The 14,660-nt window shown below is 49.8% G+C and overlaps 1 long non-coding RNA gene across 1 annotated transcript in view; it reads right to left on the reverse strand.

The window, feature by feature from the left end:
• Window positions 1-14,344, reverse strand: part of LOC137165895 (uncharacterized) — a 52,130-nt gene extending 37,786 nt beyond the window's left edge. The window contains exon 1 of the long non-coding RNA XR_010923516.1: window positions 14,133-14,344. This is a non-coding gene — a long non-coding RNA (uncharacterized lncRNA). The remainder of the gene's footprint in view (window positions 1-14,132) is intronic.
• Between the last annotated feature and the right edge of the window lie 316 nt (window positions 14,345-14,660).

A 14,660-nucleotide genomic window follows, 5' to 3' on the forward strand; every position in this document is an offset into this window, starting at 1 on the left:
CACCACCAACTGGACGCCAGGGATGGCGCTTTCCTGCCAGCAGATGCAGCAAGGAGTCACCTTAACCCTTCAGGGGCCATGGTGACTGATGAGGAAGGGGGCATGAAGCTTTCTCAAATCCCTCTGTTCACATTTGTCCACCTCCATCTACTCTTGGGAAAGAAGCTCCGCTAGCTCCACCAACCCCAGCGCTAACCGTGCTGGGGGTGGGGAGGAACATGACAGTCTTCCCAGGAGCCCCTGTATCCATCCAGGGACAGACCTAGACTCTGAAGGGCCCTGCACCAAGTCAGAGAGCCTGGCCCCCGGTGGACATCAGTAACCCGCACACCACATCCAGGAGAGGTACAGCCTGGCAGATACATGACGGAGATGCTTTTGTGCTTTGCTGAACCAGGGTCCAAGCAAGGAGGGCCAGGGCACCTGTTACTGGGGTCAGGAGTGGGCAGATCTGTCCATCAACTTCAAAGAGATATTAGCAACTTTGAAAGAGCTGGGCCCTAGTTTATCATTCAAGATGCACAGCAGGGAAGGGCACCACCTGTGATAGGGTGAGGAAGGGAGTACACATGCTGGGAAGGAGCAGCAACCGAGGAGGAGACCGGTTCAAATGTGTGGGGCCTGACAAGCATCAGGATTGGTGTCTTCATAGGGCTGGCCTTGCATCCACATCATCTCTGCTCATGTCTCCCTCTGCCCAGCCTACTGGGAAGTTCTGCTAGGGTTTGGTGAAGCTAAGATGGCCAAACCGGCCCATCCAACAGCTCCCCTAATGGCTGCACTGAGGATGTAGTCACTCTCAGCCTCCTCCTGTCTTTGCAAAGTGCTTCAAATTCTTGGGGGGATGGAGGAGGCACAATCCTCTTGCCCAGCCCTATGGGTGTAGAAGGCCCAGTAAGTGGCAGAGCCTGATTTAGGTTCTGCATCCTCTTGCATGCCACTCAGCAGCAGCATATGCGTACAGGTGGTTGGTGCATGGCTGCTGGCTCCACAGCTTCACAGATCCACTGGCCAAGCCACATGCTAAGGGAGCTCCTCAGACTGGGCAAGGGAGGAAGGGGAGATTCCATCCCCCTACACGCAGAGGAACTTGCCTACATGCATGCTGGCTCAGCCTGAAACACAGGGACCAGGCTGGAGCCATCAGGAACAATGGCCATGTCGTTCCCATGCCATCCTGGAGGACTTGGCATGATACAGATTTTGCAGCAATCGTTTCATTGCTGCTGATGCAGAACAAATACCCCTCCCCCCTCCCCAAGCTCACAGTGGCTCAGGCACATGGCTTAGTGATTAGAAGGAGCCAGCACAGGTTGCCAGACACCCCCTAGCTGTTCACAGTATTCCTCCAACTTCTCACTGGCTTCCCACAGCAGATCAGGCCTGGCAGTCAGCACCCACTGAGAGTGGAGAAACGCAGGCAACGTGGGCCATCTGAAGACCCATGGCACCTGGGATCACTTCTCAGCACCACCGTAGGGCCAGTGGACAGGACAAAACAAAACAAAACAAAAAAAACAGGGCTAGCAGCCCCTTACACTGCCTCACCCTGGCAGTCAGAGCTGGAAGGCCTTGGACTCTGTCCTGCTGAAGCCAACTCCAACCAAGCAGCTGGAAAGCACAACCTCATTACTGCTCATGATATTAGTATTTTTATTTGCATTGCAGTAGTGCTCAATGACCCTTACTGGGATTGGGGCCCATGTGACCTTACCTAGACACAGCACCTGCCCCAGAGAGTTTGCAGTCAGATTTAAAACAAGATGTACGAGGCAAACAACAAGAGGGAAGCCAGGATGCAGGATGAGGGGGTGCTATAGAGTCAGGCACTAACGGGCGCAGCACAGCCATTGCTGGTTGGCTGATTTTTGCTTATTTGAGATCTGTTTTCACCAACATTTATTTTATTTTATATTTTTGCCAAGTTCTGCTTCAGTGCAAATAACCCCAAGGCCCGTCTGTATTGGGGACAGGGCAGAAAGGCCAAAATCTCAGCTTCCCAGGAGTGCTACGCCTGCCTCGAAATTACCCATGGCGATGGATCTATCGGTTAAACGGGACTCGGTACTTTTTGCAACAACAACCGCTGCTCAAGCCAACGCCCACAGACCTCAAGAGGGCACATGCCTGAATAAAGACCAGAGGAGCAGGCCTTAGACTGTGTATTGACCAAAGCCTGCCCACAGCAGCAACCCAGTGAATGTAGTTCTGTTGTGCAAAGGCAGAGGGCGGTATTCTGAGACCTTGCACAAGGCAGTCTGTGCACACTCTGCTCCCCCGAACACCCCTTTTCAACACCCATGAGCATCTGTGGGGAGTAAGATGGGGTGGGAGGAATGGAGGCAGGGCCAGTGGATCTGTGCCTATGTGACTCAGGCAGCCATTCCCCCATGGAGTGGAGGGCACAGGTTGCTGGGGCTAAGCGAGGATGCAATAATAGTCAGAACAGGCTGTGCTGGGGAGATCCTCTTCCTGCCTATATCATAGCACAGCCACGTGCACTGGGATCCAGGATCGGGCCCTTTGCATGGGGCAGGAGCGTGTGTGTTCAGCAAAGCTGGGAGCCCCAGAAGTTGTGAATTTCAAGCATACCAGGACTACTGGAGCAGACGGTTTCAGATCCTGCTGAGCCAGCTTGTGGCTGGATTTAAAATTGAGTAAATTTACAGCTGTAAGCTGGGAGTTTATACAACTCCTAACTTGTTAGGGATGGTTGACCAAGCCTGCGCACTCACGCCCCAGCCAACAGGATTGTAGCAGTTTGATCTTCGACTGATCTTTATTGTTATTTCTTTAACTTTATATAAAAGACGGGAGCTGAGTGGGGGCTCGAAGGGTGCATCTGTTTTTGTTCTCCCCCATTCCTCCAAAGCCCCATCGAAACAAACTCTCAGCCTGGATCCACTGTGGCTTCTTCAGAACTCCAGTGACCTGGGTTTTGTAGCATATACAATAAAAATCCCGTTGGGCCAGATTGCGAGACCCTCACTCACACCACACAGCACCGAGTACGCTACAGTGTGAGCAGCCCCAGGGAAACCAGTAAGAATACCTGCAGAGCGAGTATTACCTATTGTGAGTGAGGGCCTCACAAGCCGGCCCTTGTGGATGGCAGACACCCAGCAGTCGCCACCGTTCCCTTTCACAGGCACCAGCGAGTGCTCAGCTACTCCTGCCTGCAGCGCAACCAGCTCCGCTGTGAGTTGTCTGGGCTCAATGCAGGAAAACGGCACCGAACAGAGCCCTCCCTGCAATCCGCCTCTCAGGGGCACCCCGGGTGCAAGGCTTCCCCACCAGGGCAGGCTCACACGTCACTGCACGTGAAGCCTGAACACCATCCTCCCACAAGATGCAGGGTTGAATAGCGCAGTGCAGTCAGCAGCACACCCCCGAGTACAGACCAGCACTTCCAGAGACCCTGCATGGTGACGCACTGGCAGTCACTGTTGAACTACAGAACCACAGGGTCTGTCTGCACCCAACAGCCTCAGTTAAGAACCCCCTTGATACTCATTACAATCAGTCTCAGGTCTACCCTGAAAGACATTATTAAAGCAGAAGCCCCAGAGTTGAACAGATTTAGAGGAAGGCTGGTTCAGTGGTTACGGCACTAGCCCGGGATTCAGGAAACCAGGGTTTAATTCCCTGCTCCCTATCAGGCTTCCTGTGTCACCTTGGGCTAGTTTGTTTCTCTGGGCTTCAGCTCCCCACAGGTGCAATGGGGCTTACGGCACTGCCCTACCTCCCAGGGGTGTCGCGTGGCTAACTCCAACTTTAAAGGCTGTGAGGCACACCGAGGACTGTGGTGATGGGGACCACATAAGAACCACCAGACAGACATGCTTGTGAAGACTGATTCCCCCCTGCAGGTCTTCCTGGACACAGCTGAGATGTAGCAACAGGACTCTGTCGTCTCTACCTTCCACTCTGTCCTGAACACACAGCCACCCAGAATGGCCAGAGTTTACATGCATTAAGAAGCCAGATGAGGCTTTAGGAAGTCACTCAGGCAGGATCAAATGCTCTGTTAGCATCCAGCCACCATCTAAGAAAATAAAGCAGTTGGGGGCTTTGACCTAGAGGCCTGGGGTGGGGGAAATTTCCTCTCTCCTTGCTCAGCGGGCAGAGATCACGCTGCCTGCTGCTGCTCCCACAGTTTAAAATACTTAAGTCCTCCAAGGGGCAGCTTAATTTTCTTTTTTAAAAGAAAAGTGTCAGTCTAATTAGATAAATCCTCTGAGCACGTGGCCTGGAGTTCGTCATGGAAATTAACCTCCTCAAAAGATCACAGTTACTGAAATAAGAAACTGTGTGTTTTGGCATAGTGCAGTGAAACGAGAGCTGCAGGCTGCATTTCATACACCTTCTCTTTCATAAACCTGCCGTGTTTCATATCTGTCCCGCCGGCCCCTAGCACGGCACCAGCACTTTATCTCCAAATGCCTGTTTGCAAATCACTGCTGAGAAGCTAGGATAACCCAAGGGAACTTTGTCACTGGTTCACCAGTGGGAGAGTGTGTGGCTACCTCGGCAGAAAGCTGGCCCGACCCGAGGTGCTGGTGAGAGGGGCTGGTTCCTTGACCCCAATGAGCTGGTTCCTTGTCACTGAGTAACAGTCCTACCAAGAGGACATTCTGCAGACAGAGCGACCATGGCAGTCAGCCTGGGAGCTGTTTTGCCAGCCTTCCTGTCCGACAACCAGACAAGCAATAACCTGCACAGCTCTCCCTCCCACAGGCTTGGGGACGGGCGGAGCTGGGTGGAAGGGAACATCTCCCAGGGATGGCCCCCCACTCCCTGGGCTCAGCCTGTCTGCAGCCAGGACACAGAAGGCTTTGCCCAGTGTCTTGATAAGGGGCAAAGAAGTGCAAAGAAGGAAGTGCAGGGGCTAGAGGTGGAAGCCCCACCCCCACTTCCCTGCCATCAGCATGATGAGCAGAACCAGAGAGATTTAAATCTAGACCAGCTTCCCAGGTTACTGAGGCAGGATGCGCATTCCCTGCCCCCTCTGAATACCCCAGCACGTCATTACAGACACTCAGCCCTTCGATAGCACCTTCTTCAAGAGGATGCCCAACCACTTTAAAAATGTGACTGAACAGAGCTTCCAACCCTGTTTTACAGCAGGGGAAATGGAGGGTCAGAGACAAGAAGTGACCCACCCAAGGTCACACAGCAAATCAGTGGCAGAGTCAGGAAGAGAATCCAGCTCTTTAGCCTCCCAGCATTAACCACTAGACTTTCCTCCCAGCCTCTTGAACTAACGAGTATCAGGAGTCACGCTCCAAGCCCAAGTTCAGGAGTATTCACACGTAGGTCTCGAGAACAGACACTGTATGGTACCCACGGTCTCTCCAAAGATTTAACAGGGTACAACCGCAACAGGACTCCCTGCAAAATCCAAAGTGCTTCTGTCATAACCCACATCTTCTCCATCCCAAGAGGGTTCGAGGCTTCTTGTCCATATGGTCCTTCCAAAGGAGCGAACTCAGAACTAAGAGCTCCTGGAGAACCCATGGACTCTATATCACTTCCTCCCAACAACTTCTAGGCTGGACCACCCTCTGTACATGTCCAGGCCTACAGATTGACTCCAGATAAGGCAGAACAAAGTGCCGTATGGCCAATTTTATTTCATTCCAGCATTACCGATGGGAGAATGAAAATAAGGCTCTTTTTGGAGAGAAAACATTGCCCCATTGTGCAAAATGTCAAGCACAGAGAAAGTTCCAAAGGCACAAGCCAATTCGCTGCTCTGCAATCTAACATCAGCCTCACGTGTCTTCTAACATAGGAAGCTGGGGGCCGGACGGCTCAGGTTATTGGCACTGGCACACAGACTTTTCTACATCCAGGCCACCAGTTCTATTCCAGCCCAGGTTGGCAGCGAGTGAAATTTACTATCTGACAGATCTTTGGTGGCCCAAACATGAGTTTGACAGGCCTAAGTGCAGTTCCCAGGGCAAAAGGCTCCACCTCCTTGTCACAATTGGCACTAGTTAGTTGGCAGTCTTAGAAGACAGGTCAAGGACAGGATGGGCCATAGAGACTACACCCCCATCTCAGCTCTAGGTGCTACCCCAGCTCAGGAGGGAGCCCTGGAGGAGGGTGGCACTGCAGAATCTGACACTGCCACTATCCGGGATGGAGCTGTTTTGTGGATGGAAACCTTCAGTCCCTAGCATTGCCAGTCTGGCCCCAGTTTATAGCTATTCTTTGCCAAGTGCGAACTAGCCCTGGGGCTCACCTATTGCAACAGTACTGCAGCGAAGCACATGAACATAGGAACTCAGGACTTAAAAGGGGTAGAGGTCTTACTATTTCAGGCCTCTCCCACAGATTGATCAAAGTCACATCATCAAGCGGACCGTCTTGTGCAGGGTACACGTGGTCACTCAGAGGTAGGTTCAGCTCACACTGCTGGCTCAGAAGAGGGAATGCTCTCAAGTGCTAAGAACTCAGCTGGCAGGACCATGCAATCTCAAGAAGGAACTAAAGACGCAGAGCTGCATCTGCTACAATCCAGCTCTCAAGGCCCAGGATATAGTAGGCAAGTTCCCGTACATACCCCACCCATCTGTCTACAACTGGGCTTGGAATGGGAAACAAAGATCAGGCAAAGGGGCAGGTAGCTATGAGCATTTCTGAAGTGCCCAGCACCGCAGCATACACATAGCATGTCGAGAAAAGTCCTGCAAACAGGGCGACACTAGCCATTCTTCTGAAAGAAACAAGCAAGCTCTTTCCAATGGATGTGGTGAACACGCAATTATGGTGGAGGCCTTAATGAAGCAAATGGTTTCCTGATTCCTTTTGGTGGGGTCGCAGGCAGCCCAGCCCTTCAGCACATTTTACTAGTTTCTCTCTCACTTGCACGAAGGCTTGGATGCTTCGACCTGCTCATGGACACATTTCCCAGCTGTGGGGCAACAGGATGCCTGAGCCCACGATCCATCTGAAGACATCTCTGCATTTTTCTGGCAGCCGAAAGTTTGACTAAAGGAGATTACCAGAGGAGAGAACGAAAGCCTCTCTCCCAGCTAGCTTACCGAACCATTCCTATACTTTAAGCCACCTAGTGTCCGAAGCGGTGCGTCTGGGATATGTCCTCCCCTTATAATCAAACGTAACTGGAGGCAGATTCCTTAGGAAATACAGAGAAGGGAGTTCCTATGAGATGGAAACAAAAAGGGCTGGGGAGGGGGAGCCTGCTACAAAGCATGAGCCAGAGACTGCCATGAACTGGGAAGACGAGAACTATATTTGAGGTATGGCAAAGCGTCCAATAGAATAGCACAGCACGATGTGCATAGGGGCAGCAAGTGTAAACCATCACAGCATGGTTTCAGGTAGACCGGACATAGAGAATGGGGAACTGGGGAAAGGATACAGGCAACCTCGCCCCGATTCTGAACTTTGTCACTGAGTCCTGCCTTCAGAGGCCGACGCTTTGGTCTCGATGGCCAGCTCTGCTCTTTCCATCTCCGAGAGAAACTCGGAGAGAACTTTCCCCAGCACAGGCCTGTGCAACAAAACTAAAGCACCCAATGGCCACCATCTGCATTAGCCCACGCCTGGTTTCCGAGACCACTTTCGTTGGCAGCTTCTCTCCTGCTCCCCCCACCACCAGTCCCCTCCTCCTCGCTCTTTCTCTGTGTCCTCGAGACTCCTCTCACCTTGAGGAGTGTTAGGATTACCCAGCATTTACACTCAATGCTCCTCTTTATTCCTTAAGACTTATTAAGAATGATAATGAGCTCCAAAGCAGCGACACGTCCCTCTCTCTCTCCTACCCCCCCCCCCACCCTTCACTCTCTCTCTCTCTCTCTCTCTCTACGTGCCTTTTCCGTCAAAGACACACAGGACAAATCCGACCAAAAAAAAAAAAAAAATCCTGACAATATGGATCAAGGACACAGGAGGATTTATATTCTACAAATTCAGCCTTTTTTGTTTTTATTATTTCTGCTCAAATTCCACCCCCTTCCTTCCCCATTTGCCCCCCCCCCCCCAACCCTCTTGGACTTTGTAACAAGAAGAAGGAGAAGAAGAAGAAAGCTGCTTGCCTAGAAAACCTCGTTAATGTGGAGCTCTTAAACGGTTGATTAATTTTAGCAAAATTTACGATGCGCTCTTGCTTCTCTTTTAAGCGACAGTCTTCTACACCCAAAGCAAGTTAACTTTAAGGGCCCCCTTGTGTGCCTGCTTGCCCCTTGTTCCCCGGCACCCTATCTGTAGATACAAACATACAGATGAAACATAAATACAGTGACAGAACATGGAAACAACTGCTCTGACGGGTGGCTGAAGTGGTTCGATTCCAGTCCATTCAGTACAGCCAAGAAATCACAGCCTGCAAAACTCCCAACTTCCATTTATTTAACTTTTCATTTACAAAAATCCACTACAAATCGGTCAATTCAAAAAAAATAACGGACATTATTATTTTATTTTAAGAGACAAGTCTTCCCATATTCGATCTGTTCACTCCACACAGAAGCACCCTGATGCACAGCTGCATTCGAAACCTCAGAGTGCTTTCAAAGCCACCTTTAAGCCAGCTGCACTTCACCAAGGAGAAAGAACAGAACCTAATGAAATGTAATATGTATATTTATAAGTGACCCTGATCTATACTTTAATATTTCAGAAATCTCCCAAGCTCCCTTCTGCCCGGTATTTGCTTTTATTCTTTGTCTCCCTCTGCTAGAGTCTGTTTTTCTGATATAGACATCAGAAGGTTAAGGGCTCAATTATCAACTCTGTAGAAGCCTCAGCTTTACAATACTTAGGGGCTTCTCTTCTGCTCTCTAGAAACTAGATACCAAAATCTCTCTTCTTCTTTGTGTTTTTTATTGTTATTGTTAATGTCTACTGCCTGTAGGTTCCAATCACTGAACCTACACACCTTCTCTGGAGGATAGGGAAGAGTGAGATACAGATTTGGAAAAAAAAGAATAATACCGAATTCTAACTGTGCCTAGTTCAAGGAGACCATGTTTCTCAACCCCAAAACAACGTCCACACAAAATTTACAAAATATGATCCAAGTGGTTCTAATTAATCCAAGCCGGTAAAAGAATTGGGAGGAAGTGGCTCTTTGATTAGTGTTACAAACCAGAAAGGAAACAGATTTTAAAAGTTAAAGTAGCAGTGTTGTGGAATATGGACTCATTACTGGCAAAGTACAGTACCTGATTCAATCAATGGGGTTTGGTTTGGGGGATTTTTTTGTTTTGTTTTTTAAATATACAACGCACACAAAAGCTTTGGTTTATGGAATCAAGTAGTGCTTTTATCTCCCCAGGAAGTTATATAGATAGACAGTATATAAATCCTTCTGAAAATGAAATTAACAAAAAATAAACAAGGGTGAAGGGGGGAGAGGGGGAAGGGAAGAATCACCATCTCAGTAAATCATACTGGATAACCAGTCCCTGGGCAGGGTAGATAGCAGATTCTGTTTAATAGGAAAAACCAGAATTGGAAAGGGGAAAGATCACCCTTACACCTGAAACACACTATCTGCAAAAAAGGAGCTCTATTTGCAATAGGTTCCTGTAAGTTAAGGCTCAAGTTTATGTGCACTTAAATTTTTTTTCAAAAGTTTGATTTTTCAATTAGCTTCACTGTTTTGGACGGAGCAAATAAATATCTCTCTACGTATCTATAAAATCAAGTCATTAATTCTTTCCTGGAAACTGTTTGAACTGCAATCGGTCAGATCCAGACAACGTTGGTTTTTTGGGTCACTCTCTCCCTCCCATCCACACACACTGATTTCCTCAAGGAGAAATATCCTTCCCACCCCTTATAACTCCCCCCATGCCACCTTTTTCTGTTGTACAACTACCAACTGAACTCAAGCTTTCAATGGGTTTTCCCTGCACCAGGGCTTTGCTCTGAAACTGCAAGAATGACAACGTCATGTGTATGGAAAGCTGACACTTACAGCTTTTAAAAAGAAACGGGGGAAAAAAAGCTGTTGACTTCTTGGTTAAAGTATTTTCTTGTTCTAACTCATGTTCTTATGTCACTGGGCTAAAAAAAAAAAGAGAGAAAAAAAAAGAGAGGGAGAGAGAGATATGACTTTCCTTGAATGATCTGTTTAACCTAAGCCAGAGGAAAAAAAAAGAAGTCATTAATTACTTATGTGAGCTATTGCTTCTGAAAGACAATAAACCTGCCTGGTCGCCATGGATATGACATATTTGCTCTGAAAACAACACAATAATTAGCAAAGGGGAAAGATACAAGGAGAATATGCAAACTCCAGAGTTTAAAGCCATAGTGTTTCCTTACCCCCCTCCTTTTACTTGTCAGAGTCAATTCTGTTTGCAATTCAAATCAAACAAATAAAAAAAAATATTTTTGTAAATTTTGTTTAAAAAAGAAATAAACTGATCGACTGCAATGATAAGCCAAAATAATATTAAGGAGAGATTACAAACCGAACAACTGCAGATAAAATAATCTTATCTCGTGAAATTAAACATATATTTAGGGTTGTTTTGGTTGCAATTATTTGCCTATTTTTAAAAAAAAGAAAAATGCAGAAGTGTATTGAAACAAAAAGGGGAGTGCTTTAGGAGAGATGAAGCATTTTGAGGACACAGATAGGAAAAAGTGAAGGAGTTCACTTTGATATTAAAAATGCATCGTATGGGTAATTATTTTCTTTTTAAAACCTACAACTTTACTCCAAGATGATGAGCAGAAAACACAATAGCTTTGTACCATGTTTGTCAGCTTGATAAATACATGAGCTCATGGTGAGTTCACAATTTTTAAGTATGTCAGAAATGTAAGACAGTCTCCCTTTCCTCCACTCAATTCCGAACAAAACGTACAATCCCTCTAGATTATATGTAATAAAATGAGGGGATCTTTTTTTAATTAAAAAAAATCAAAATGAATAAATTGCAGAGATTCTCCTTTAAAAACTACATAAATGTTACAATGAAAATGCTTTTTATATTTCTCTCTCATTAAGCTGAAACAAAGACTATTAAAACCTTCTTTAATAAGATAGCCTTCTGGATTCTGACCTTCTACATTTAGAAAACAAGTAATAAATATACCCTAACATGCACTTTATCTTAAGAGATATTTGACTTTGAACTTATTTTTAACATTTAAAAAGCTTTGGAGATATAAGAATAACAATATAGTTGCTACAAGTTTTTTGTTTTCATTGCTAAAATAAATCTCTTAGAAGAAAATGAGCAAATTAAGGAAACAACACCCTAATATAACACTTTTTCCCCTTTTTATTTTTTTAAACAATAATTTTTAGCTGGACTCTTTGATCTTGAAAGGGTTCTTCTATCTGGTATGATGGGGGGGAAAATGATCTGTTTTAAATGATGATGCAACTAAAGGATCAAAGCGCTTTCTGCTAGCCATAATAAGCTCTGTCTTGCACAAAGCTTCAACTTCAGACTCTTTTTAAAATATATAAAATATAAAGGAGGCCAATAGAGCCATTGAAAAGGTAAAGTCTGCAAACAAAAGGGGAAACTGCCCCTTTAAACGTTTTAGTGCATATGGAGTTTGATTTCTGAAAGAGATCAGTTTAACATCTCCATAGAAACCAGCAACAGATTATCATCAACAGAATAAATAACTAGTCTAATAAATTAAACAGGAGGCATAAGATCTGGAAACTTGATTACTGAAGTTCAACAATATTCCCCCATAAACTCTTTCTAACTGCTTCTAAGGTAGCTAACAAGGTAGCAACAAAATATAAATAAGAAAGTGGGTATAGGAAGGGGAGACAGAGAAACCACTGAGAAGCAGAAGTCCAAAGCCCTGGGAAGAGATTATTTCACTTTAAAAGTTATTACAGCAACAGAAATAAATACATGTAGGTAAATTAGGTGTGGGGGGAGAAAACCATTTTCCAAAGGAAAGGGTTGTAGTGACTGCATATGCAGCTAAGCATGGATGGAGGGGGGCACATGGAATTTATGCATGAAGTTCATCAAAAGTTTGACCTTACTCCCACAAAAAAAGATCGAGGTAGATGGATGTACGCCCAAGTGATTCAGAGCAATCCTCAGACACATCCAGAAAGTTTTCCAAACAAATTGCTCAGAAGGTGCAGTGAGCCAGTCCCCAGGCTGGAATCAGAGCCCCTTCCAATCTTATCCTTACTCCAAATTTCATCACCCTTTACCAAATGTGTCAATTTTCCCAACAGCTCCTCCTCTCTGTCTCCTGACCCCCACCCCAAAAAACCCAAAATAAACCCAGAAAAACAAAAAGGAAGGACTCTCTCCACTACTCCAGGAAGGTTGTCATGGTACACACACACTTATCTCCCATGAAATCAACACCAACAAGTTACTGGTCAATGTCCCCACTACCAGACTATACTTCCTTCCACCACAGCTATGGAGGTACAAATCTGAAGGATTCTCTGGATTTATAGACCCAAAGAACAAGTGCTGTAGTTCTTGCTTTCCAATTTCCTGGGGAGTCCGAGAGAGGGAGACCCCCATGTCAGAGTAACCCTTATGGGCTGGAGAGCCATTAAAGATTTGGGGAGGCAGATCAGAAGCAGGCGGTGCCCTGGGATATTAACTCTTCCCTACCCAGGGGGCAGGCACACGCACCCCTGCTCTGCTGAGTTTCCAAGGATTTTTATTCTCTTTTGTCAACGCCCCGAAGTGTCTTTTCCTGGCAGGCCGCAGTTTGATTGACGGGTCGGACACCTGTTCCCTTGTCCTAGGAGCCTCCAAACATGGAGAATGACATTCACCAAAACCCCACGGATCCCAGAGCCCCCCCGCCTCCCCTCACTACACCCCTGCGCTGACTGCTGCCCCCACCCCGCACGCATTAGCCCAGCTACCCCCGCCAGCCCAGCAGTGCAACACCCCCCGCCCCCCCGCGCAGCCGGAGCCGCTCCCGGCCGCAGCGGATCCGAAAAGAGGAAAGAAAAAGAAAACAAAAGCGGGGCGGGGGGGGGAGAAACTTCCTGGCTCGGGCTGGCAAATCAGCTGCGCGTTCTGCAAATGCCACCGGGTAAAAATAACCGGCTGCTGCTCCCGGGGGCCGGGCACCGGCTCCCCCAAACGCGCACCGAGCCCAGGCAGCCAGCGCCACCGTCCAGCCGCCCCCAGCGTCTCTCTCCAGGGAGCGCACGGAGGGGCCCCGGGAACCTCCCCGCCCGCGAGCGCACGGCTCCTTCCTCCCAGCCCCGACTGCTCCGGCTCCGGCTCCGGCTCCATCTCCGCTCCCGGACCCGAGCGCCCGGAGCCGGCGAGGTCCAGCCCGGGCCAAGCACTTTGGAGAAACTTCCCTGGCACCGACCGCCCGCCACCTCCTCCCGGGGACCTCCAGCCTGGCTCCGCGGCCGGCCGGCTCCACCCGGGGCCCCCCAGCCTCACGCCACCCCCTCGGCGCTTTCCCTTCGCCTCTCGTCCAAGTTTCTCTTCGCACAGAGCAAGGGGGCATGGCCGCTGCCCCCCTCCCCGCCCCGCCGGAGCTGCGCCCCATGGGGCTGGGACCCCCTCGCGTAGCCACGAGGGAAGCGGGGTACCTGCGCCCCAGGCAGGGAGCAGGGAAGGGCGGCGGAGGGGGGCGCACGCGTGTGTCTCCCCCCCCCCCCCATTCCCAGGGCTATTTTAAAAGTCCTAGAAATTGTCCGGCACAACCGGCCTCCCGCGGCCAACAACTCCGCTCCGCAGCCGGCACCGCTTTGCCTCCCCCGGGGCCCGGCCACCCCCAGCGGAGCGGAGCGGAGCGGACTGGAGCACAGGCGCCCTCCCCCAGTCCCGGGCCCCGCAGCCCCCTCCCCTCGTTCACTCCCGGGGGAGGCACAGCGCCGCACCCCCCGCGTCCTGCCCCCAGCAAACAGCCGCACAAAGTGCCCGGGCAGCAGCAGCAGCAGCGATCGCAGCCCCTCCGCACACGGAGCGCAGCCGGGAGCGCACCGGAGCCCCAGGCAGCCTGCAGCGCCCGCCACCCCCGCCTCCAGAGCGGCGCCCGGGGCAATGCCCACCTGCCGCTGCCACGCGCCCCCTTCCCTGCCAGGGCCGTGCCCCTTGCTGCGCCCCGCCGCCCCTGCCCCGGAGAGTTGGACGCCGGCCGGGGCCGGGGCGGGGCAGAGCAGACGGGCTTACCTGCACTTGGGGCGGCTTTGGGTGACTTTCCAAGTCAAGGGAAATGTGTGTGTTTGGGATGGAGCCCGCAGCGCGCATGCGCCATCAAACTTGCCCTGATCCCGGATTTTTTTCCTCCTCTCTCTCCCCTTCGCTTTGATTATTGAATTTTCCTATTTCTAACAGGGGGGCGGGCGGCGCGCAAAACCCGGGCTGGATCCCGGCCACCCTCTGCCCCCGGCAGAGCTGGGCAGGGGAAGGGGGGGGGGTAGAGCGGCAGAGGGAGCCGGGCATGGAACGGACTCAGCTCCAAGCAGGCAGGGCACCCAAGCAAGGGAGGGGCACCTGCAAAACCCGGACCGGATCCCGCTGCCCTGGCAAGAAAAAGGGAGGGGTTGTTCCCACTTCCCAGTCAACAAGCAAGGGCAACTCCGCCTTCTCCAGTCACCGGCGCACTTCCTTGCCCTGCCCCTGTCCCAGGCGGATCCCTCAGCCCACTGGCGCTTTGACCTGGGAATCTCTAAACTCTCCAACTTTAGGAAACTCGCT

Source organism: Emydura macquarii, unplaced genomic scaffold (genome assembly GCF_026122565.2).
Source record: "Emydura macquarii macquarii isolate MOO-44397 ecotype Brisbane River unplaced genomic scaffold, CSIRO-AGI_Emac_v2 contig_2768, whole genome shotgun sequence".
Classification (NCBI taxonomy): domain Eukaryota; kingdom Metazoa; phylum Chordata; order Testudines; family Chelidae; genus Emydura; species Emydura macquarii.